Below are 24,027 nucleotides of genomic sequence, written 5' to 3'. Positions count from 1 at the left end.
CAAGGTATGTTTTCTTTTTCAGCAAAGGCCTTGTTCCAGGGTGAAGGCAAAATATGCTCGTTCCAGAATGCACCCTGTGGAAACCACACCGCTTTCAGCGTGGTTCTAGTCAGCACATAGTTTCCCGGTTAGAAACCACCCTCCCTGCCCCTCATTCTCCAACCCAGATAGTCTGCAGGCTGCTTTCCAAACACAGATTCTCAACAAGTAACGATAGTCCACAGAAATGGGAGCTTTTAACGCTCACCAAAATGCAAGTCATGCTAACGAGCCACCCCGCAAGGCCCTCTGCTTACCAAGTAGCTGAGCCGGCAGAACTGAGAGGCAACTGAGGCCCTGATGCTGCTGGACGATTTCCACCCCAGTCTTGCCTGCACCCCTTACTGCAGCAGCCCCCCACCCCCACCCGGCAGTGTCTGCATTCATCAGGACACCTCTGTTCACTTAGGGCAGCTGACTGTTATACACAGACACATCTGCGCAGCCCAGGAGGGCTGCTACCTCCTCAGAGGATTTCTCGGCTATTATGGAGTGAGGCAGGCCATTCTGTATTCCTGAAAGGTCCTGGACGTTCCCTGTCCTGGCATATATCTCACATCCCAGAATCACCATCTGACAGTGAGTTTGTTCTGTCAATCGTCGGGCCTTTAGATCAATGTCTTATACTCAGCCAGGGCTCAAGAGACATCGTGTAGTAAGGATGACGTCCACACAGACCTCTGATTACCACGGAGTCACGAGAACTTAATCTCTGCAGGTAGAGTATCAGTAAAAGAAGCTTCTAAGTAAACAAGGTGGTTCAGAAGGCAACTTGGGAAAAATCCATCAATCCACTTATGCATCAGGCCGACCTCATCCATAATCTATGACCTTGATTGTTTCCTAGAGTTCTAGAAGAATCTGATTAAATCTCTATGTTCTGAATTCAGAGTACAATTACATCCTGATAAACTCCTCATCACTTTTAAATGCTATAAGCTAAAAAATGTATCTGCTCCAGCTCACCGCCTGAACATCCCAGCTCAGCTGAAAAGTTCCCATCATTCCTACATTAGCCCGAATGTAGTAAAATTATTTAACACAAGGCTGCTTTGTAGCAAACTGTTGAACGTCTCATTAACAAGTATATTGAAGGGGAGGGGGCACATTGGCATACTTTTCTACTTCCCCAAAATGGGAACTATTTTATTTTAAAGTCATCAGGTTGAAATAAAATAAAAAACCATAAACAGAGCCACAGAAGCATCATGACCTAGAGAGTGTCTGACATGCCACCCGTCTTTGGGCCCCACGCAAGGGTTCCCAAAGGCTGAGGGCGCCACTGAAGCACAACACGGAGACTGAGCTAAGAACCCTTGTTCTATTTTAGTTCCACGTCTATTTTAGACTTCTCACTACCCGAGGCCTAAAAGGAAATCCGAGTCTCTGTAACTGCCAGAAGTGACTACCGTTTTCACACGTAGTGGGAGTCGACAAAATAAAAACCACAAGCCGGGCGGTGGTGGCACACACCTTTAATCCCAGCACTGGGGAGGCAGAGCCAGGCGGATCTCTGTGAGTTCCAGGCCAGCCTGGTCTACAGAGCGAGATCCATGACAGGCACCAAAACTACACAGAGAAACCCTGTCTCAAAAAACAAACAAACAAATTAATTAATTAAAAATAAAAACCACACACAGGCTGAGAAATCTAGGCATCAGACTCAGCGAGAGGGCTACCCAAGGCAGCGCCCACTGGTTTCCAGGCTTTCTCTGCCTCCTTCTGCCTCTCCTTGCCCCAGGGAAGAGGAGAACGTCCGTTGTGGGCATTCAGTAATGAGGGGTGTTGTTCCTGACACCCAAGAGCATCAGCGTGGTCTCAGTGTGCTGTTTTCTGCCAGGGCGAGGGTTGCTCCACCATTCTCAGGGATGTTTGAAATGCCTAGACCCTTGTCATCATCATTAAAGGTTGTTGTCGGTGTTTGGTGAGTAAGAGGACAACCACGCAAAGTCTCATATGACCTCTGATGGTGCCACGAGCTATTCGTCTAGGTGAAAATGCCCTTTTGTCATGCAGCCATAGGTTCTGACTCTGTATTTCATAACACGGCAAAGCAACTTTTGTACGGCATCGCACGTTCACCGAAAGTTTTCCCAGAATGCAGCTGTCTCAGGTCCGTGTAAAAGTGTGCTTTGTTTGACTTGGAGCTTTACCAAGAGTTGTTCACCTTTTGAAAAATCACAATACCAATGTCTACACCTCTGAAGGGACTTGAGTCACCGGGAAGCCCAGCTGCACCAGGCTGCATGTGAGAGCTATTATATTCCAGCCATTCTGTACAGACTCGGGCTCTAATTCATCACGCCTCCTAGTGCGGTGGGGCCCAAGTGCTTACACATGTAAACGCATTCTCCTTTAAATTGATTTCTTAAGGTTTCTCACACACATTGTTGTACAAGAACTACCTATTGAATTTTGAAAAATTATGTTTCTTGGTAAGCTGTATTAACTGGATATCTAGTTTGAAGAAAAAGTACAAAATGTATGCTACCTGTGAAGGATGGCAATGCCATTTACGTGGTGAGTCCCTGAGGATGCTCTGTTTAAAAGCAGCGATGTGCTAAATGAAATATTATAAAATGAGAATCAAGTAGGAAATAGTATTTATGAGACTGGAATATTACATTCTAACGTCCCAGTTCAAACTAGTGACCTAATGGGCTGAGCCACCTGACTGCTGAACGTGCCGTGTTTTAGTCACAGAACACAAAGAATGATCGCAGACTAAAGAATAAGCAAAAAGAGACCCAGCCCATCACTAACCCCGTTTTAATCTCCATTGACTGTGCTCTGGTCAAGGTGGAGAACAAAATCTAACACCACAATCAAGTGTAACTACAGAGTGATACTGAGGCCAGCACTACTACACACGGAGCCTTCTCTGATGCATTTTTAGCCCCGTATGGTGCAGCCAGCCCTACCTGCTGACACGGCGTTATCGCCTGCCCAGGAGGACCCTACTCCATCCAAGTCACTCCTCCCTACTCTAATTATTAATGGCAATTCTTTCCTTTCTCCAAAGTGGGCTGGTTTGTCTAGCAATTTATACACAGCTCCTCTACTAACTGTTTTTAAAAATTCCAGACAATGAGCTCTGGCTCATGCCCATCCGTCCAACCTTAGGACTGAAGGAGGAAAAACTGAAAGATGGAGAAACTGTGGGGCTGAGAGGCTAGAGCAAAAGAGTGTTAAGCAGGAGAAAGAGACGGGGCAATTTACAATCAAATAATGGTGCGGGAGCAACGCATTGGGAAGAGCAAAATTCCCAAGAACCGTTCCTCCAGGTATATGCCTCCTTGGCTGCAAGGGCTGCTGGGAAGGAAATTTCACAACAGCTCTATGAATGGGTGGCTTGTTCCCCTCTGAGGAGGCTTACAGCTGGACACCAGTAGTCTAAATTGCAGTCCTGTTTCTCAGGCAGCCTTCCAGGGCTGCCAAGTGTTACAAGCCCTTCACAGAACAGTGGATTTTAAAGTTGAATTTAGACTATTTTCAGATCCCTCTTGGGCAGCAGACAGACAGAATGATGGCTGGTTACTATGGTGCAGTTGTTTTTCATTCCTGCTCCAACTGAGGCCCTGCTGGCACTCAGGTTTGGGAGCTCCACAATGCACTTCTGAGGTTTACTCTTTCTGAGTAAAGCTATGGTCAGTGGGATATTCAGAAGACATGTGGGAACCAGTGATCAGGTTATTGTAAATATAATGGGGGGAAAAAACGAGATTAGCCAAGCCAGTGCAAGACTTTGCTTGACATCATCTTTACTATCCTGATGGAAATAAGGGGGGGGGGGAGGTGTGTTAACCGAGTGCTCAGGAAATTTTATTTAGTGCATCAAAACTGGAGAATTAGCTGGGTAAGGGGTGCATGACTGAAACCCCAGGATTTTGGGTGCATTGTGAGTCAGAGGTCAGCCTAAGCAACCTAGCAAGACCCTGTCTCAAAAATGAAAAGAAATGGGGGAAGGGATCGAGTCTACAAGCCGAGGTTCTGGGTTCAATCCCCAGCAGCAGAGAGAAAGAAAAAGGAAGATTGTAAAGGTCCATTTTAATGTCAGCGATGCTCAACTTGATGAGCAGGGTAAATCTTCCTTTCAGAGATTAACCAATACTAAGTTGATATGGGCCATTATTTCCCTTCCCCCACAGAGGCAGGAAGTAGAGATCATGTGAAAGAACAACTATTATAAAACGCAGGCCCAGGGTTGTATACCTCAGGGGCCTTCTGTCCAGCCCTGATTAGAAAACCCTGATGAGAACTGATAGCAATAACAGAGAGACACAGTGAACGGAGAGGTCAGAGAGCATTATACAGCAGCCGCTGGAGCCTTTGCCAGCCTGAAGCACTATAGCGGAGCCTTTCTTTAAAACATCTGTGGGGACCAAAGAGGTCAGTCACTCAATTATTCCATGAATCTAGCAAATTTTATAGACCAAGAACTGCTCACAGGGCTTGGAGATAGAATGGTAAGCACACAAGAGGCCTAAGCTCAGGGTCTCTCACGATGTGGGGAAAGGAGATAAGGAAATGGCTTATGGTCAAGAGGGCTCACTGTACAAGCATGGGCCCTGAGTTCAAATCCTCAGTGCCCACATAAAAGGTCGGGCGTGGCTATGCATGCCTGTAACTCTAGCATTGAGGGCAGAGACAGGACTCTTCAAGAGCGCTTTGGTCTCCCAGCCGAGCTGAAACAGCTAACACCAGTTTAGTGAGAGACCCTGTCTTGAGGTCATGAGGCAGAGAGTGATAGACGGTCCCTGATGTTTTCCTATGGTCTCTGCAAGGGTCATGAGTGTTCATACCCACACATTTACCCACATGCATCACACAAATACAGCACACACACACACACACACACACACACACACACACACACACACACGTATGGGGGATGCTGAACAGTATCACCATTGGACCACAGAGAAGTCATCCATGCTCAAGTAGCCAGCACTGGGCTGAGCCCTTCTTTGTTAGCATGTTCTTGTGACAATCTAGCCAAGAGAGGATGTCTGCTATCTTTTGATGGACAGGAAATCCAACACTCAGAATGTTTAAGTGACCGACCAAGGTCCCAGGATGCCTAGCAGAGGAGGTGAATTAAGCAGGTGGGTGTGATTTGTCCATTGCTGTGGTAGACTTAGTTCCAGGAAGGCTAATAGAGTCCATCAGAACTTTATGGGAGAAAGACTAAGAGCCATGTACTCCTTTCAAAGGGTTGTAATGATGTGTGTTGCATTCTATTAGGAAACCAGCAATCCGGTGAGTCTCTAGGTATGATCAAGTCTGGGTGACAATTCAGGCCAACTCAATTTATTATCAAGGGTCTGATTGGTCCAAAGCATGAATTCATTTGGAGGAGTGCCTGTAATTCACAGTGATTGTGACTCCCCTCCCCCGAGACACCCAGACACTTAACAGATGATCTCAGAATGTCCCCCAAAGCTCTGTCTTGCCACAAAAATACAGACTGCCACCATTCTACCTGTCCTAACCCAGTGCTCATTCTTGCCACTCCAACCTCTGGGGTGGATTTTTCTCCTCTGAGTCTTGGACTTTATTAGGATTTTCTTGATCTCTCTGACGAGCCTGGCTCCATTCAAACTCCATTAGATAAAGCTGCTCTGGAGCCAACCTGGGACTTCGCGGCTGCACTGTACTTGCTCAGCATCTGAGTCTTGGGTTAGTTCTGCATGGTGTTCATTTTAAAGGAGCTTAAGCAAAGGCTGAATTTCCCTTTAGTGATAATGCGGAGATGCTGTGACATGAGAGCATGACATTATTCAAAGCTTACAGTGTTCGAGACGCCTTGGACACACTTTCTATTAGAAGTTCCTAGAGCACTCAGGAAGGCTTATTTGGCTTAGTTTGAAAAGGACACAGGTTCAGAAAAGGTAAATAGCAAGGTTATAAAACAGACCCCTCTTCATCATGAGCTATATATTCCAAGACTCCCAGATGGATGACTGAAATCTTGGATAGCACTGAGCCCTACATATATGCATTATATATATGTATATACACACATATATATATGTATTAGATCTATGATAAAATTTACAAGCTAGGCACAATAAGAGGGCAATGGTGATAGAATGGAACAGTTACAATGATACAATAAAATTGTCAGTACCACTGTACTTACGTTTTGAGATCATTATTACTAAAATAAAGATCACTGGAATGCAAGCACTCCTGTACTGCAACACTCCAGTTGATAACTGAGATGGCCACTAAGTAACTAGTGGATGGTGGCTTATGGTACATGGATACATTGAACAAATGGATGGTTTACTTACAGCGACAGGCAGGGGACAGCCCCAAATTTCGGAACCATGTACAACTTAAGGCATAATTTTTTGTTTGTTTCTGGAACTTTCTACCCAGTACTTTCAGACTGTGGTTGACTGCAGGCAAATGAAATTGAATCAACTGAAATCACAGATGGTGGGGTGGGGTTGGGGGCTGAAGTTTGAAATGGTGGCAGGGGGGCTTACCCCACCAAATAAATGCCTGGCCAGTTTCAAACCCCATATTGTGGCCATTTGAGAAGTGTTGCAGGCCAAATTGTGCCCCACCCTGAAATTCATATGTCAAAATCAGGCAGACCATGTAAAGACACCAGGAGGAGACAGCCATGTCCAAGCCAAGGAGAGAGGCCTCAGTAGAAACTAAACCTGAGGGTAGCCACACTTGCCCATTTCTTAGTCTGAGACTGATAGTCTCTATAACTATGAGCAAAAAAAAAAAAAAAAAAAAAAAGTTGCTCAAGTAACCCAGTCTGTGGTACTTCGTGACAGTAGCTCTTGAAACTAAAGCAGGATCCTCTGGCTGACACCGTTCACATCCCAACTCTTGATTCTCAACAGCTGTGCCTACTTCACCTAGATAACCTGAACTTGATCCTTAGTCTGTCTGTGTCCAGGCCACAGTTCCCAAAGGTATTTGACATGCTGGACCCAGAACACACTCCAAAAGCAAATCACCCCAGATAAACATGAGAGGCCTACTGTCTGGAAGGAGAATATAGGAAGGATGGAGAGGCAGAGTTTCACAAACCCACAGTACCTCAAGCAACATGACAGCTGCACTGGTTTCTCCAAAGGGATGTCACTGTTTGGCCTGATGTGGGGACTCATAAAAAGGAAGAAAGAGGTGGGCAAGTGAGCAAATGATAGCGAGATAGGCAAGTATCTCTGCACGTTAACATGCTTGTGAAGACCACACTGAGTGGTGGGGAACAGGACAAATCAGGAAGAGACACAAAGAACGACAGTGGTGGGTGCATAGGACCTTTCGACTCTTGCATCCAGGGTGTGGAACTGAAGAAATAAGCAATGGAAAATGCATGAATATGGGAAATTTCTATAAAAATCCTCCTGTCGGTAGTCTTGAAGGCCAAGAAAAGAGCAGTCTAGTAAAACTAGTTTTTCTAAACAGTAGTTTCTCGATTCCAGTCAAACACCACAGCCCCACCTACCAGAAAAGATTTCTATCTTCACTGCATTATAGTACTCAACCTTCCTTCCTCTTTACTCCCTCCCATCCCAATCCCACATCTCAGTGAAGGCAGAAAAACTGAGTGGGAGTTGGACTTCCTGGACCATAGTAGTGCCATGGAACAGCAATAGTATGCACATTCTTTACAAGTTCCTACAGAACATGTAACAAGATAGATTGTATCCTAGGACACACACACACCCCAAAGCAAAAACAAAACTTGATAAACCAAAAATACCTGAAGTCCTACAGAGAATTTTCTCTGACCACAGTGGAAGCCAACTAGAATAATAATGCAGGTTAGAAGAAACTCTCAAAACACTTGGAAACTCAACCACCGTAGACTGTTATGTCTTCTTAGTGGACTGACCCTTTGATAATTATGTTAAAAGTTTTATCTGTCTCTGATAGTTTTCCTTCTTTAGAAGTCTACTTTATTTCATAACTATCAGACACTGATATGTTCTTTTGATTATGATTTTCAAGATATATATTATTCTATCGTTTTATTTCCAACCTACCTGTATCATTATAGTGAATTGAGTTTCTGGTGGAAGACATATGGTTGGGTCATATTTTTAATTCATCCCACCACCCCTGTATTTTAACTGGTACATTAGATCATATATAAGTACTGAAAACTTTTTATCTAATATTAGGAATAAGAGAACAATGTTTGAACCCACAACTCAAATTAAACACAGTGTTGTAGGCACTATCCAGTGCATTAAGACAAGAAAGGAGAAGAGAAGAAAAAAGAAAAGAATGGACGAGACACAGTGATTGAAAAGGAAGAATCAAAGCCACCCCTGTCTGCAGATGGCATAAGGGACCACATATGAGATTCCATAAAGAACGTCCCTCAAAGCCTTAGAGCTGATGAGTGAGTTCAACAAGGTCACAAGCACAGGATTACATAATAAACCCAATTATATCTTTATAGGCCAGCCACAAACACAGATGTACTGAAATTAAAGACTTAATACAAATTAGAACCACCATGGCTAGCCCTCCACAACTGTTCAAGTAGCTCTTATCAGAGACAGCAAAATAACAAATTTAGGTGAAGTTGCAAAGAAAAAGGAGCCTTGCCTACTATGGCTGGGAATGTAGATTGGTGCATCAACTGTTAAAATGTGATAGTAGTTCCTAAACAGAGTTAAAACTAGAACTGTCAAGTTACCCAAAAGTCTCTCTTCTGGGTATATACCCAAATGAAATTAATTCATAATCCAAAAGATTTCCTCCTTCCTACTTCCATTTAGCTTTATTTGCAATAGCTAATATAAACAACCTAAATATCTACTAATGAATGAATGGATAAAAGATAAAATGGATAAATAAAAATACACACACACACAAACACAGAAAGAAAAGAGGATTGGGGCAGAGACAGAGACAGAAATATTATTTAGCCTTAAATGAAGGAAATCGTTGCCATTTGCCACCACGTGGAAAGGCCTAGAAGATACTGTGCTAAGTGAGATAAGCTAGACATAGAAAACGATCACATGTTCTCATGTAAATGTGAATCTTTCTGTTAAAAGTCAGCTATTAGAGACAGAGAATAGAAGAGGGAGGTGTAGATCAAATGACTCCAAGTAACAGATGTGAAGGATGAACATGGGAGACTGATGCATGAAGACTGCAGTTAACAAAATTGGACTATGTTAGGGCTTGGGGAGGAGTAGATTTTAGCTACTGCTGTCACATAAAAAAGGCCATGGTGAAACCACAGCTGAATGGATTTGCTCCAGTGCCATTTTCTAACATCTTTACAGGTGCCTTGCATTGTGCTGTGCACCTCACTTATCCCTCACAAAATTTTCTCTAAAAAATGTAAAACAGAGCCACGCACAGTGGCACACACCTTTCATCCCAGGGTTTGGGAAACAGAGGCAGGTGGATCCCTGTGAGTTTGAGTACAGCCAGGGCTACAGAGTGAGACTCTGTCTCACAAAATGAATGAATGAATGAGCAAACAAATAAATATATTATTTATTATGACAAAAATGAAGCACTTAAGTCTGAATCCAGCAAATCAGGAGTAGATTCTCGAGGCCAAGAGTGACACAATCCTAATGAGGAAACCAAAAAGGACCCAACCTCAGGGAGAAAACAAACATTGAAATCTGGAAGATTCACCTAGAAAAGGTACCCATCCTGTCTGAATTGATGATATATAGGTTTTGTGCAGTTTCTAACATATCAGGAAAAGGTTTGTCGATATAGACACAATATTTTTTTCCAAAACTTGTATGAAAAGGAGAAGGAACTAGAATAGCCAAAAAAAAAAAAAAAAAAAAAAAAAGTGAATAAGAGGCGGGTGGAGAGATAACTCAGTGGTTGAGAGCACTTTGATACTCTTTGAGAGGAGCCAAGGTCTATTCCCAGTGCCCACACAGAGGCTCATAACCATTGGTATATCCAGTTCCAGAGGATCGAATGCCTTCTTCTGAATACATACATACAGGTAAAAACATATACATGAAATAAAATAAATAAGCCTAAAAGAAAATGAAAAAGAACAAAGTGGGTAGATCCACAACTTGATTTTGAGACTAATGATATAATATTGTCTTGGTTAGGGTTTCCATTGCTGTGAAGAGACACCATGACCAGGGCAATCCTCATAAAGGAAAAACATTTAATTGTGGTGGCTTGCTTACAGCTCAAAGATTTAGTCCATTTTCATCATGGCGGGAAGCAAGGCAGCACACAGGCAGACCTGGTGCTGGAGAAGGAGCTGAGAGTTCCTACATTTTGACTCACAGGCAACAGGAAGTGGTCTGAGACACTGGGCATGGCTTGAGCATAGATAAGACCTCAAAGCCTGCCTCCACAGTGACACACTTCCTCCAACAAGGCCACACCTACTCCAACAAAGCCACACCCCCTAATAGTGCCCCTCCCTTTGGGGGCCATTTTTTTTCAAACCACCACAAATATTAACAGACAATATTATATGTTCGTTATGTAGCTGAGGATGACTTCGAATTTCTGAGCCTTCTGCCTTCAGCTCCTAAATTCTGGAATTGCAGGTGTGCACCACCATGGACAGTTCAACGCAGTGTTGGGGAACAAATCCAGGGCATCACGCATGCTAGGCGAGTACCCTACCATGTAAGCTATATCCCTAGCCTATATATTTCTTATGAAGTAAGGTTCTCTAATACTAATCAGGTAGCTATCAATTGGATAGAACAGAGAACTTGGAGGCAGACTCACACAAATCCTCCACACTGGGTTGACTAACGATGAACTCTATTTAGTAAACATGACTGTTAACAAAGGCTACTAGAACAACTGGCTGTCCATGGACAAAAGAAACGGACCACACCCTCTCCAGAGACTCCCTGACTCCCAACACACAGACTAAGACACAAGGCTGGAAGGCCTCCTGGGGGGGGAAATACTATGAGAGCAAGAAATGCCTTCTGTTCCCAAGATGGGAGGGTCCCCCATCATGTTACCAATGTGTGATGCTAATAACTCTGCTAATTAAGTTCTCAGCTGAAGGGTAACTTGTTTAGCACCTTCTCTTTGAACTACGACACACCAGCACCTTCCTAATATTTATTAGACAAGAAGGGTGACAGGGATCATATCAAGATAAGAAAGGACTCCTTCAGTCTAACACAGGCCACAGTTTCTCATCTGTGAGTGATGGAAGAAGCTCATCTTTACACCTTCACCCTGTTTGTGGTTTCGTCAGCAGACAGAGGAAGACCTTTAGCACATAGTCTCAGGACATCTCCATTTCCTCCAGCTCAGAACACCGGGAACAGGAAGGAAGGGCAGCTTACCCAGGGTGGGACATCAAGACCCTAGGAAGAGCAGGAGCTGTTGGGATTATTGACCAGTGACAGATCCAGACCCCACATCTGGAGTGCCGGCGACAATGTGTAATGACATGCAGGTGAGGGTGGCCCTTCTAGGGGACAGTGGGTAGAGCAGATGTCTAAGAGAAACAAACAAAAACTACTCAGGGGGTTACATTACCAGTGTCTAGCATCTGACTTGAACTTCACCTTCTTTGCAAGGGACCTGAAGAAGTAGTAGATGGAATGTAAGCTCACTTCTTTTTTAAAAATATCTATTTATCTATCTGTCTATTTATCTATCTACTATCTATCTATCTATCTATCTATCTATCTATCTATCTATCTATCTAACTATCTATCTATCTACCTATCTGTCTGTCTGTCTGTCTGTCTGTCTGTCTTCGTGTGTGGATGTTTTGCCTGCATGCAGACATACCTAAAATAAATAAGTCTTAAAAAGAAAAGAACAACTGAAAAATCATCCTAATAAGAAGACAGTGCATTAGAGGTATGGTGATAAGTTTTGTTGTATTGACAAGACGTTCTGGATTAGATGTATATTGCACACACTGTGAAGAGATATCACAGAATCCATTCTGAATTTAAACCCATCTTTGTATTTTCACAAAGCTGGGAAAGATTCATGCTCTGGAAAACACTGAATACAATGAGACTATTCAGAATTTGGACCCAGCAGTTCTGGGTGTTAGCCCTGTCCATGAGAGTAACTGTCCCGGTTTAGTAAGTGGATAAATAGTTCGTTTCAACCCCAGGCATGGCCTTTGTGTCCACATGGCGGTGACTTTGTCGGCCCCACTGGAAACTGTTCAGGGCTGGGAGCGTGACACAGGGTTCACATGTGGACCTTCTGCGCAGGCTCTTAGTTGGAATGTTCTGACGCTCACCCAAGTTAAACACAGGTTTTGTCACACACGCTGCAGTGACAGGAAGCAGGTACAGGCTTGGTGCCCCTAGCTTCTTTGAAGTGCAAGACTCCGGCCAAGTCCCAGAGCTGGGCTGTGGGGGCTGCTGCAGTGAGCTACGTTCTCAGGGAGTTCTTTGCTCTCTGTCAGGAGCAGTCGCCAACTGATCCTGTTTCCACTGAGGAGCAGCACCCACAGCGTTTAGCTTAGACGGAGAAACTATGAAGATTATTCAGCAGTCAGGGAGCAAGCTCTGTGGGGGACAGTGGACTACCCACCTCTGGTCCTGAGATGCATGGAGAAGGAGATGGCTCTCGCTGAATCATCAACTACCTACACTCTAGCTCCAGTTTTCTGAAACACACTACCGGAAAATGAAAGGGTCTGCGAGCTAAAATATGCACTGCATTTCTCCCCATAATCTCAGTTAATACTTCTCTCTAGCAAAATGTAAACACTGCCAAGTGGTCCCATACACCAGGCATTCCTGCTGGATTCCATCCCCAGAACCAGATAAACTCAGGGCCTCACCTGTGCTTCTCCCTGGGAAGGAGGGAACTCATGAGCTTAAAGAGTAAGGCCTGGATCCTTCCTGGGTACAACCCAAGGTGATGATACCAGCAGGAAAGGTGGGTGGGGAGGTCAGGGGGCATGAGTATGAAGCAGGAAGTCCACACAGCACTCATCCTCTTCATGTGGTTTTCTTCAAGATGTTTCTTCTCTTTCCTTTCCTCTCTGTTATAACATTTATTAATTATACAAAGCTAAATGTCATTATGACATTCCCACACATGTAGAGAGAATGGGTTTTGATCATATCCCCTCTTCTATTACTCTTTTCCTCCAGTCCCCTCCCCCCATCCCTAATAGTCTTTTCTTTCAATTAAACTGGAAATGAAGATTTTGTCCCCCTTTCGTCTTTCTCCTACCTCTTATGTATGAGACTTATCTTTGCGACACTGGCTGATTTTGCTTACCAGGATGATCACCACTTCTACCATGTTCCTGCAAATGACGTAATTTTCTTCTTTCTGGCTGAGCAGTACTCCTTTTTGTCTACAGCGCATTTCCCCTCACTGTTGTCTGTTGAGGGCACCTACCTTCACTCTGCGGGTTGGCTGCTGTCAAGGGTGAATGATAAGCACACGTAGGCTGTCCATCAAACCCGCCACCATCGCAGCACACAGCCTTTCCTCACTCACCTTCATTTGGCTCCGTGAACTAGAAGGAGACTGTCAAGATTCCGTCAAGATTTATTGTGCTCAGATCTTGTGGTGCCACTATTACCTGGTGAGTCACGAGCTCTGACATGCTTCGGGACAACACGGAATCTTCAGCCGTGAGCCACCACAGGAGAAGGTCTTCCTGGAGGGAAATGGAGAGACTGCATTGAGAGCAATTATATGACAGTAGCTGACCAGTGTGGAGTCAGGACGATATTCCAAGTCTTCTGTCTGTGTTACCACACTGAATCCAGTCAGGATGATATTCCAAGTCTTCTGTCTGTGTTGTTAACACATTGAGTCCACAGATAAGCATTTCTCAGGCACTTTGTGCTGCCGACTTGAGGTACTGTCACGGGAGGCAGGCACTCTTCCAAAATCAGTAAGAGAGAGTCTGAGGACACCCACCCTCCTCCCGTGAGCTGAGAGCAATGTGTTCCCTTCTTTCCTGAGTCGCTTCGCCCAAGTCATTTCTTCTCTAGTGAGTTTACAAGGTCAGACAGGATTATCAGGACCGGGAGGGGCCAAAAGAGCTGGAAGAGACAGGCCAGCGGGGACAGGCTTACACTCGCCCCCTTAGGCATGCTGGGAAAGGAATGCCAATTCCTTCTTCCTCTTGTTCTAGAAGTTGTAAGGCCCAAAGGCCCCCAAGTCTTGCAGCTACTCTCCTTTGCCACGCCACGCCCACCACCCTCTTCTTGCAGGTCACAGCAAGGCCTCGGCACCTTTGTTAGCACAGTGCCCCAGATAGCTCTTCTAGGAGTGTCCAAGCTGTGGGTTGTGGGCTCCATGCAGCCCAGGACGGTTATGAACAGAGCTGAAGACAACAGCATAAAAGCACTTAAAACTTTACGAGGTTTGTTTGTTTTGAGTTTGGTTTCCAGGCTCTGGGAGACAGCCTTTGTAGACGATAGTGTGGTCTAAAGAAGCTAAAAGATTGGGCATCCTTCTGGTAGTGGGACGCAGCCATAGGGATGAAGCATTTTTTTGCTTTTCACTAAAGAAACGCCCCTGTGGTAGTTTGACTGTATTAGGCCCCCATAAGCTCACAGGGAGTGGCACTATTAGGAGGTGTGGCTTTGTTGGAGGATGTGTGGTCTTGCTGGAGGAGTCTGGATGGCACATGCCTTTAATCCAGACCTTGAGGCTGGAGGGCACACTGTTGGTGAAATTATTAAGGCCACTCCATGTAGTTAAAAGGGAGGTTTATTTTGTGGGGTAACTTATAAGTGGAGGGATAGGCTAGAGCGTCTGGGAAAGGTGTAGCGCAGTCCGGCGGTGTTCTCTGGAGAACTCTGCTGGGTCTACCTCCAGTGTCCAGGGTCCAGGAACCAAGAGAGCCGACCCATCCGGATCTCGTGTCTTCAGGGTCCTCTCTCGGCCCTGCCTCGTAGGTGTGACAGTTACCGAAGCTTCAATGGGGGTTGGAACTTCCAGATCAAATCTGGAATGGCTACCCGCTACAGCACACCTTTAATCTGGGGCCACACCTTCTGTTGGAAGTGTGTCCCTGTGGGGGAGGGCTCTGAGGTCTCGTTCTCAAACTTCACCCAGTGTAACAGTTAGTGGACTTCCTGTTGCCTCTGAGTCAAGATATAGGACTCTCAGCTCCAGCACCCCATCTGCCTGCATGCCGCCATGCTCCCCACCATGATTGACTGGACCTCTGAAGTGTGAGCAAGTCCCTTCAATTAGATGCTTTCTTTATAAGTATTACCTAGGTCATGATGTGTCCTCAGAGCAATAGAAACCAAACAAAGACAACAAGCCCCCACCCCATCATTTTTTCACACACAACCTGCTTTCCATGAAGGTGGCTGAGACCTGTGTATAGCTCAGGAGTGACAGCCACCACAGCAGGTACTACCCAGTCAGTTAACTCAGGGCGAAAACAATGTGTCACCCTAGCTCTGCTAGACCTCCAGTTCTTAAATGTCCGTGCATCTCTGACAATCCTCAGAGTACCCCGTTTCCTTGTCTGCCTCAGTCAGTGGTAGAGAGTGTGAGGGATCTGCTAGAATGAAGGACAGAGTGAGGACGCCTTGGCCTCAGGAGCTGGGGAACTGGCTCACCCAGGAAAGCACTCAGTGCACAAAGGTGAAGACCCTGGCACTTGCTGGTCAGCAAGTCTTGCTGAGTTGGTGAGCTGTAGGTTCAGTGATTGAGAAAGACACTCAAAGAGGCCAGAGGAGGGAGGAGAGGGGGATCTGTGATTGGTATGGAAAATGAACCAAAAAATTTCTTAATGAAAAAAAGAAAAGACACTCCATATCAACCTTTTTTTGTCAATATGCATGCTAACTTATATGACTGCGAGTGTGTGAGCGCGTGGGAGCGCAGAGAGGCAAGGAGGGGAGAGGGAGAAGGGGGAGAGGGAGGTAGAGAGCATCTTAGCTTCAAGTACCATCTAAAGCTGGTCTCTGTCTGAGGCAGAGTCTGTGGGGCATCCAGGAAAGTTTTTCAAGTCTGACTCCAGTCCCCAAACTAGCCTGGAGACTTTGTCCCCAGCCACAGGCATACTGTATGGAACCCTCCTCCAGAAAACCCTTTTCACTTTCAAGCAGAGTTCCCCTCTTAGGAGGCATTTGGCACCGTGGAACCACACTTAGCTTCCCATCTGTGTCCACTCTCGTCTCGCTTCCCCAAAGCAAAGAAAGCAAAGAAATAAAGGGCCAAGAAAGGCCGGCCTCGGGAAACCCGTCAACATCGGGCTGTGAAATGACTTGCAGAAGTTTACAGAAGTGAGAAAGGAATAATTCCAGACAGGAAAGAGGAAGTGTTTCCTGAGGCAAGGGTCCAAGGGAAGAATAAGGAAGACAGGAACGTATCAGCATGACACGGAGATCAGAGCAGAATTCTGGGTCCTCCAAGAACCTATGTGGACAGTTGGGGAACCACGCCACTTTTCACCGGGAAGAAGCAGGGTATCTGTGTTCATGCCTATGTTTCACTGCTTCCCTGTGGAGGGGCTACCATGGGGGTCAGACTGGTGTTTTGACATCCTGAAAATCGTCCGGTGACCTCTACACTGTTGGGGACTGGATTCCAGCTCTCTGTCTCCCATGAAGTCCAGAATGGTAACAATAGAGCTTTCACTACAGAAAATTGTTTTGTTTTTTGTTTTTAACAACCAGGATATGATTTTAATAAGAGCCCAGGAAAGGAGGCTGAGTGGAAAGGAGGCAATGGCTGGCTAGGACTCAGCTTGAGCTGAGAAAAAGCCATGGCAAGAAGCCTCAAGAGAGTCAAGGAGGTGAGCGAGGAAGGAGGAGAGTGGGGTCATGAAGGCAGCTTGGCGGTGAAGGCCAGCCTTTCATTTGTTCAGCCTCCTTTAGGTCCCATTTGGTCAAGAGAATTTGGTGAATGAGATGAACCGATGCTAACACTGTAGCCTAGATAGAACCCAGTGTCTCATCATCACCATCAATGGCCTAGTTCTCCTTTCTGAAGGTCTATCCACTTTCCCAGGATAACTCAGAGAAGGAGAGGATCCCTGGTAGAATCGAAGGAGGTACTGTCAGCTCTTCATCCACATCCACTGGAGAGCTACTGAAAGCTTTTGGAGAGACCTAGAAAGACCCACTCAAGGAGACGAAAATCCCTTTGTACTGTCTCTGAGACTTCGGTAGGTTTCTGTTTTGAAGTCCTGGATTTTGAGATAAATAAACATTCCTTGCAAGAATGGCCTGACTGTGCATCAGGCAACCTTCTGAGGGTTTTTGGATTCATCCAAAGCAGAAAGTCACCAAAGAGGGTCTTGCTGCAATTTGGGGGCTTTGGTCTTGTTAAATGGTATGATAAGAGAGCCTGGAGGCACTCAAAATAAGCCGAGTTTACACAGGGTGCTTTTCATGTCCTGTATATATACAAAGATTGAACAAAGACATTGAATTTTCCGCTCTTATTTTCTTAGCCTATCTAAAGCAAACCATTAACAACAAGACAAAAAAAAAAGAAAAAGAAAGAAAATCTGAAAAAGTGAAATCCCCTTTAGGCCAGTCTATTAAAAAGCATTTAATAGCCTCGTGCCAACAAACTGATGACCATTAAAAAAGAATTGATAAGAAAAAGACCTCATAGGGAGGAGGGAGTTAAGGGAAGATTCTAGATAAAGAGCCATATTTCCCACAAACAAGGATGAAAACAAAACAGAGCAGGCAAGAGGCACTGTGGAAAGAGAGAAGAAAGCTAAACAATGGCTTTATTGATTTAAGACATGTGGGTTTCATTAGGGAAAGCTGAATGCATTAAAATAGGTTGTGATACCCGAATGGAGGCAAAGAGCAAACTTAGGTCACAGGGCTCCTCGACAAAAGGCATGATAAATCTTTATTGGGTAATTGGACCAGGAGGTAGGAGGAGAAAGGCAACCCTTTCCCCCTGTCCTCCCCACCCCCACTTGGATAGTTTCTCAGCCTTCGAGGGTAAGTCAGCATGCCGACATGGAAAGACACATGCCAGGTCTCTCTTGGACATGGCCACATCTGCCTGCCGAGGCAACCCGGAGCCAGAAACACTCGTGCTGATATGAAAATAAATAAGGCAGAGATCAAACGGTGCATGTAAGATGTCTCAATGCAAAGCTTCCGCAGAACCCAAGAGGGATAAAGTAGCAATACTAATTTCTGTTCGCTTTGGTAAGCATTTTCTCCTAAGAGCTCATAACCCACGGTAGCATATAGGAAATGGGCAAGTATCCACAGAACAGCTTCCCTTTAGGAAGAATGGACACGAAAGCAAAAGATCGCTTGATTATTCTAGTGAGAAAAACTGCACTTCAACGAACACAGAGAATGTGGTGGGTGCTTTTACATAAACTACCCCCTCCTCCTCTCCCTCTTCCTCTTCTCCCTCCTCCTCCTCCTCTTCCTCCCTCTCTTCCTCCTCCTTCCCCTTCTCCGCTTTTCCTTCATTTTGTTTTTTAAGACAGGAACTCAGGTAACCCAGGGCAACTTTCAACTCCCTTGAGCCCCAGATGCCCTTGCCTCCACCCCCAAATTCTGGGATTACGGTAATCCACTTTACCCAGCTTGAATGAACTTTTAAAAATCAGTCTGAATCCTTTGTCTTAACATACTCCTTAAGCTAAGGCAAAACGTTTAAGAGAAATATGTCTTTTAAATTTTTATTTATGCATTTCTGTTCCCTTTTCTCTTGCGTTTCTTTTTCTAGAATTTTCCCATTTTCATCTGGTGACCTAACTGTTCCTCCCCTCTTCCCATCAAGACCGTAGTCCCATAAACTAGCCCTTCTCTGATACCCTTATACATCTGGTCACCCCAGGGCTCCTTGTCCCCAAAAGGCCAGTCCAGGCGAGGTCCTTCATGCCAGCTAGCCTAAGAAAGAAGTCATTGGCTTGACATTTTGTCTTTATAATGCCCACTCTTGGGGGATGGTTTTGTTGTTGTCTTGCTTTTTACATTTGTCTACCTGTGTGTCTATGGTTAGGTAGGGCACGCAGCATGGTACTTGTGTAGAGGTCAGGACTGACTTGTGGTAGCTGTTCCCTCCCTCAACCTACCACGTAGGTTCTGACGACACAACTCGGGTCTTCAAGCTTAGAGATAAGCACCTCAACCCACTGATCCACCTTGCCAGCCTCAATGCTGCCGCTCAAAGAATTGCCTTGGATATCTATCTTGTAAGACATAATGTTATCTGTTGAACCAAATGACTATGACAGCATTTACTAACAATATGAAGTAGCCTTTTTTTTTCAATCACAGAAGAATAAAGGATTTTAGCCCAACTGCATCATATTAGTTTGGGCAAGACACCCCTGCCGAAGTGTCTGAAACTACACAAATTCCCTTCTTCACTCTCTTCTCTCCAAGGTTGAAGACCTAATAAGAAAAGTGAGTTCACGAACTTGAATGCCTGGCTGGCATGTGGCATCCTGGTGACACCCAGAGGCCTGGGGTTTGGAAGAGTTTAACTGTGGAGACAGATACAGAAAGCGGGACCTGTGTCTATACTTCGATTAAGGCCTCGATGGGTATATTGACATGGGCTACGGAAGATTAAAGAGCTGGGACACATATGGGAAGCCGACGGTAGGAGAGGTTTGTCCCTGAGTATCTTAGGATGTACAGGATGGAAGGCCAGGACTGTGTGGGTAAGATGACCGGCTCCTGGGGAGTGTTCCTGAAAACTGGGGTGATCCAGCTGGGGACCCAGCTGCCTCTCACGGGAAGTCATGCAGATGGAAAAGGGTTTCATGGCGGTGATGGACTGGGTGGGGTGGAAGAGGGCCGGAGCTTCCGGCAGTGGGGACTGGACCGTCAATGGTGTCAGAGAGAAGTTTAACCTGACAGACAGATCTCAGGCTGGGAAGGGAGGGCTGCCACTCTGGAGACATGTGGACTAGGAGAGGCCAGGAAAATGTGGCAGGTCCCAGGGGGCAGGCCCCAAAGCACCAAGCCACTGAGTGTGAACTTACGTTCAAGAGTAGCTAGGAGCCTTTGAAAAACCTCTGCAGACTTAACATGTGCATGTGTGATAGATGTGTGCCTGGGTGTGAGTGTAGGACTCCGTGTGTGTGTGTGCGCGCGCGCGCGCGTTCATATACCATTTAAAAACATACAACAAGGAAGAGATCTGTGATAGGATTTTGTTAAGATTCTGCTCTTCAACCTGTCACTCAATAGCAGCGTGGCCTTGGGTGAGTTAAGGAACTCTTTCCTTCATCCCACCTGTGATTGCTCAGTCCCTAGTGACAGGGAGCATCCTGTCGCTGCTTGCTGGAGTCATTTGTGGAGTGCAGCAGAGAGGGCATATACTGACTGGTAGAAAAGGTCCAGATAAAAGCAAGTGTGACCGTGAATGCCTGGAGAGGTGGAGGCAGGGGAATGACTTTAAGGTCATTCTCATCTAAGAAATAGGAGGAAGTGAGGAAGGAAGAGGAGAAAGAGGAGGGAGAAAAGAAGGGCTAGGGTTGTAGCTCAGTGGTAGAGCACTTGCCTAGCAGGCACAGGGCCTCGGGTTCAATCCCCAGCACTGACAATGAATCCTACAATCCAGGAACATGAAGGGAAAGGAGGGGAGTTGATTTCCCGGTGCTCTGAGAGGGCACCGGGGGCCCTAGTTTAATGGGGGAATTTGGAGGAATTAACAGTGAGCTAAAGGGGATGAAACTGAATGGTGTGTGGGCCCTGGTGCCTGATAAAGTAGCCGCAGTTATTCCTGTGAGAGAGGCCATGCCTGAAGCCATACATGGAGAAGAGACTGTCCTGACTCGAGCTGGAACCCCAAGCAAGAGGACCACTCTCAGAGACCAGCCTGGCGGACACACCAACTACACACGACTACTGTCATATGGCACATGATGATTGTCCTTCTCCTTGTGCTGGGACGGGGCAACATCTAGAGCTCTTCTGGCCTCCCAGCCAGTCCCAGCCCTGATATGGCCTTTCCACCAACAGCCTCAAGCCAACCTGTGAAGGTGAATAAATCTGGTCTCTGCAGACTCTCCCAGTCTTGAACAATTCTCCCCTGCCCACCTTCCGATTTGATTGGAAGCGTCCATTGCTTTTGAAGTGCCCACTACTTTTGAAGCGTTTGGAGTAAGCTGAACACAGGAACTGGAAACTCCCAGTGACAAACGGACGTTCTGTAGTCATTGCACTACTGGTCTACTGAAGAGACCCCCCCACCTCATGCTTTTCAAATTGTGGGAAAATACATGTAAGATAAAATTTACCCCCGTTAGGGGCACAGTTCAGTGCCAGGGGGCGTATCTGTGTGTTGTGGCGGGGTTACCATCAGCATCTCATGCCAGCTTGGAACTCTGAGCCCCTTAAGCACCTCCCCATTCTCCTCTCCTCTCAGCTCTTGTCAATCACCACTCTACTTCCTGTCTCTATGCAATTATTCCGGAAGGCGCCTCACAAAAAGTAGAAGTACACAGTGCTAGTCCTCTTGTGTGCGGCATGTTTGGTTTTGTCCAGTATCGTTGGTTTGTAGAAGTCAATGCACCCTCTCCGTGCGAATGAACTCGGGAAACAGGCTAAATTCTCAACACATCTGTGTAGAGAGTCATCACAGCAGAGCATGGCTAGAGTGTACTGAGCCAGGATGTTTGGGCTTGAGGCTGGGAGCAGTGTACTGAGCTATGTGATCTGAGGAAATGACTTAGCTTTTCTGTGCCAGGGTTTCTTCATATATCACATGGAAACCTTGACAGTAAATGTATGTGGGACTACTGTGAGAATCAAACAAACATGTAAAAAATAATACTTGACGCATAGTTCCACTGGGAAAATATTAATATAACTTAAAATAAGAACTTAAGTAAACATATCTAAATGCAAAATTTAAAAACACGGCCTCACAAAACACTTCAACAGTTTTGAAGTGTTCATTAGAAGCAGAGCAAATGTCTTCTCTCAAGAATGCTACCTACAATCATACCTACATGGATATGGTACAAATTAAACATGAAATATTCTCTTGGAAACAGAAAAATTTTAAGACACAAGACACTTCAATCTTAAGAAAAAGTGAGATCTAAGCCAGGAATGGTAAGACCAGCTCCTGGGAACCTGAGGCAGGAGGATCAGAAGTTCGAAGCCAGCCCAGGATACATAATGAGTGTGAAGCTGGCCTGGGCTACATAATGAGATGGGGGAGGGAGGGGAGGAATTGAATCTAAATAGAATATGAAAAGATTTACAAAAGATACACCCCAAGTGCCCATTTGACAGATTATGTATTAGCAATATTGCAAACATGGCCAGTATTGGCCAAATTCTTCCAGAAGGGTGAGTGAAGCAGGTCCTACACAAAGAGAGAAAAGTGCAAACTTGAGTTGAAGAGATGGCTCAGTGGTTAAGGGCAGACGACCAGAGTTCAGTTCCCAGCACCCATTTCAGGGGTCTTACAACTATCTGCAAGTCCAGCTCCAGGGGATCTTACACCCTCTTCTAGCCTCGTTGGACACTGTTCTCACATGTATAAACCCACACTCAGAGGCACACACATGCGCGTATACACATATATACACATAATAAAAAATTAAAATATTTAAGAAAGAAAAGTGAAATTTAAGACACCCAGAGATGGAGCTGGAGAGATGACTCAGTAGTTACGAGCACTGGCTGATCTTCCAGAGGACCCAGGTTTGAGTCCCAGCAACCACAAGGTGGCTCACAACCATCTGTAACTCTGGTTCCAGGGGATTCAATGCTCTCTTTGGACCTCCATGGGCATCAGGCATGCACACGGTGTACATACATACATGCAAGCAAAAAAGAAACATAAAAAGAAAAAAGACCATCAGAGACAAAGTGTCCCGACAGCACACTTGCCCAGAGGATGAGATGCAAGAAGACAAAACAGAAGTGAACACTCAAGCAGAAAAAAAGAAGCACTCTCGTTTTGCATATTTATGGAAGGACTTTCCCCACTATCAAATCAAGACATGATTGTCTATCTTAGGAAAACCCATTTCACTGATTCTGAAAAACCAAAACCATCATCCTGAGTACAGATTTCGCAAACAAAATTTTCCCTGTCCCCACAGGAACTACCTCCCTTCCAGTTCCTGAGTCAGAGATTGGCTCAGTTTTGTGGATGCATTTTCCAAAGACCTGTCCTTGTCCCCTCTACCGCCTCCACACTGGGGCCTGGTTGTCCTGTGGTCATGTCGTAGCTAGGGAGGACATTTGTTCTGTCTTCATGCAGCAGACAGGCCAGCCTCCCTCTACCACCTCTGTTATGAATGTGCTGTATAAGAGGCTGTGAGATTCTGAAACTAAGAGCACCGTGTGTTGTGCTGGGATGTATGGAAAGAGACTCCTTTGAGTCTGAGCGTGAGTTCATTGGTTTCTGATGTACACAGGGTTCCTCCCCCTATCCTAAGTCAGAACCAACTAATTCTCTACTTCCAGCAGCGTCGGTGACAATTCAATGGCTTTTATTTTCTAGTGGCTGTTTCAGGCTTTCTCTTCTTTTGAGTGACTGATCATATTTCTCTCTTATCTTTATCATTTTTTGTGCTGGGCTTGCCAGATTAGAGCACGCTGTCTTAAAAGACTTCCATGCCATGCTTTATCAGGACAGGCACAGTGTGCCCTCTGACAAGTTAAGCCCGGCTTCCCCTCTTGTTCAGGGTTATTTGTTTTCAAATTTCACAGACCTTCTGACTCCCAAAGGAGTTGTTTTGCCAATAGGGCCCCTAGACTTCAGCCTCGGGGACAGGAAAAGGGAACCGACAGAAATTTCTGGAATTTAGTAAGAGGGGAACTATTTCGTGACCTTTGTTTTTAAAAGCAGGTTTTCAGGGGTTCTAGAAAATTCCCCTAGAGTTGTTTCATTAGAGAGAAAACATCACACAGCAGGTATGAAAACAGGAAAAGGGTGAGTGAGTGGCCACTGTTTGATCATCTCTAGAGAGGGGAAATTTGTCTGAGGCAAACAGTTCTCAGAAAGAGCGAGAGTTTCTTGAACGTGAGGGTTTGAATGGTTCTGACGCCCTCTAAGTCGAGGCCAGACTTAAGTCCACACTCTGGAGGGCTCTGAACG

The 24,027-nt window shown here is 45.5% G+C and overlaps 1 long non-coding RNA gene across 1 annotated transcript; it reads right to left on the bottom strand.

Moving 5' to 3' along the window:
• Positions 1–11,957: 11,957 nt before the first annotated feature.
• On the bottom strand, positions 11,958–13,980 carry LOC119086843. Its single transcript, XR_005090208.1, has 2 exons — positions 13,915–13,980; positions 11,958–13,648 (listed from the first exon to the last, which is right to left on the bottom strand). It is a non-coding gene; the product is annotated as an uncharacterized LOC119086843 (long non-coding RNA).
• Positions 13,981–24,027: the final 10,047 nt, after the last annotated feature.

This window comes from Peromyscus leucopus, chromosome 8a (assembly GCF_004664715.2).
Source record: "Peromyscus leucopus breed LL Stock chromosome 8a, UCI_PerLeu_2.1, whole genome shotgun sequence".
NCBI classification, from domain to species: Eukaryota; Metazoa; Chordata; class Mammalia; order Rodentia; family Cricetidae; genus Peromyscus; species Peromyscus leucopus.
The sequence above is the reverse complement of the archived record's forward strand: the minus strand, read 5'-3'. Positions and strand labels throughout refer to the sequence as shown.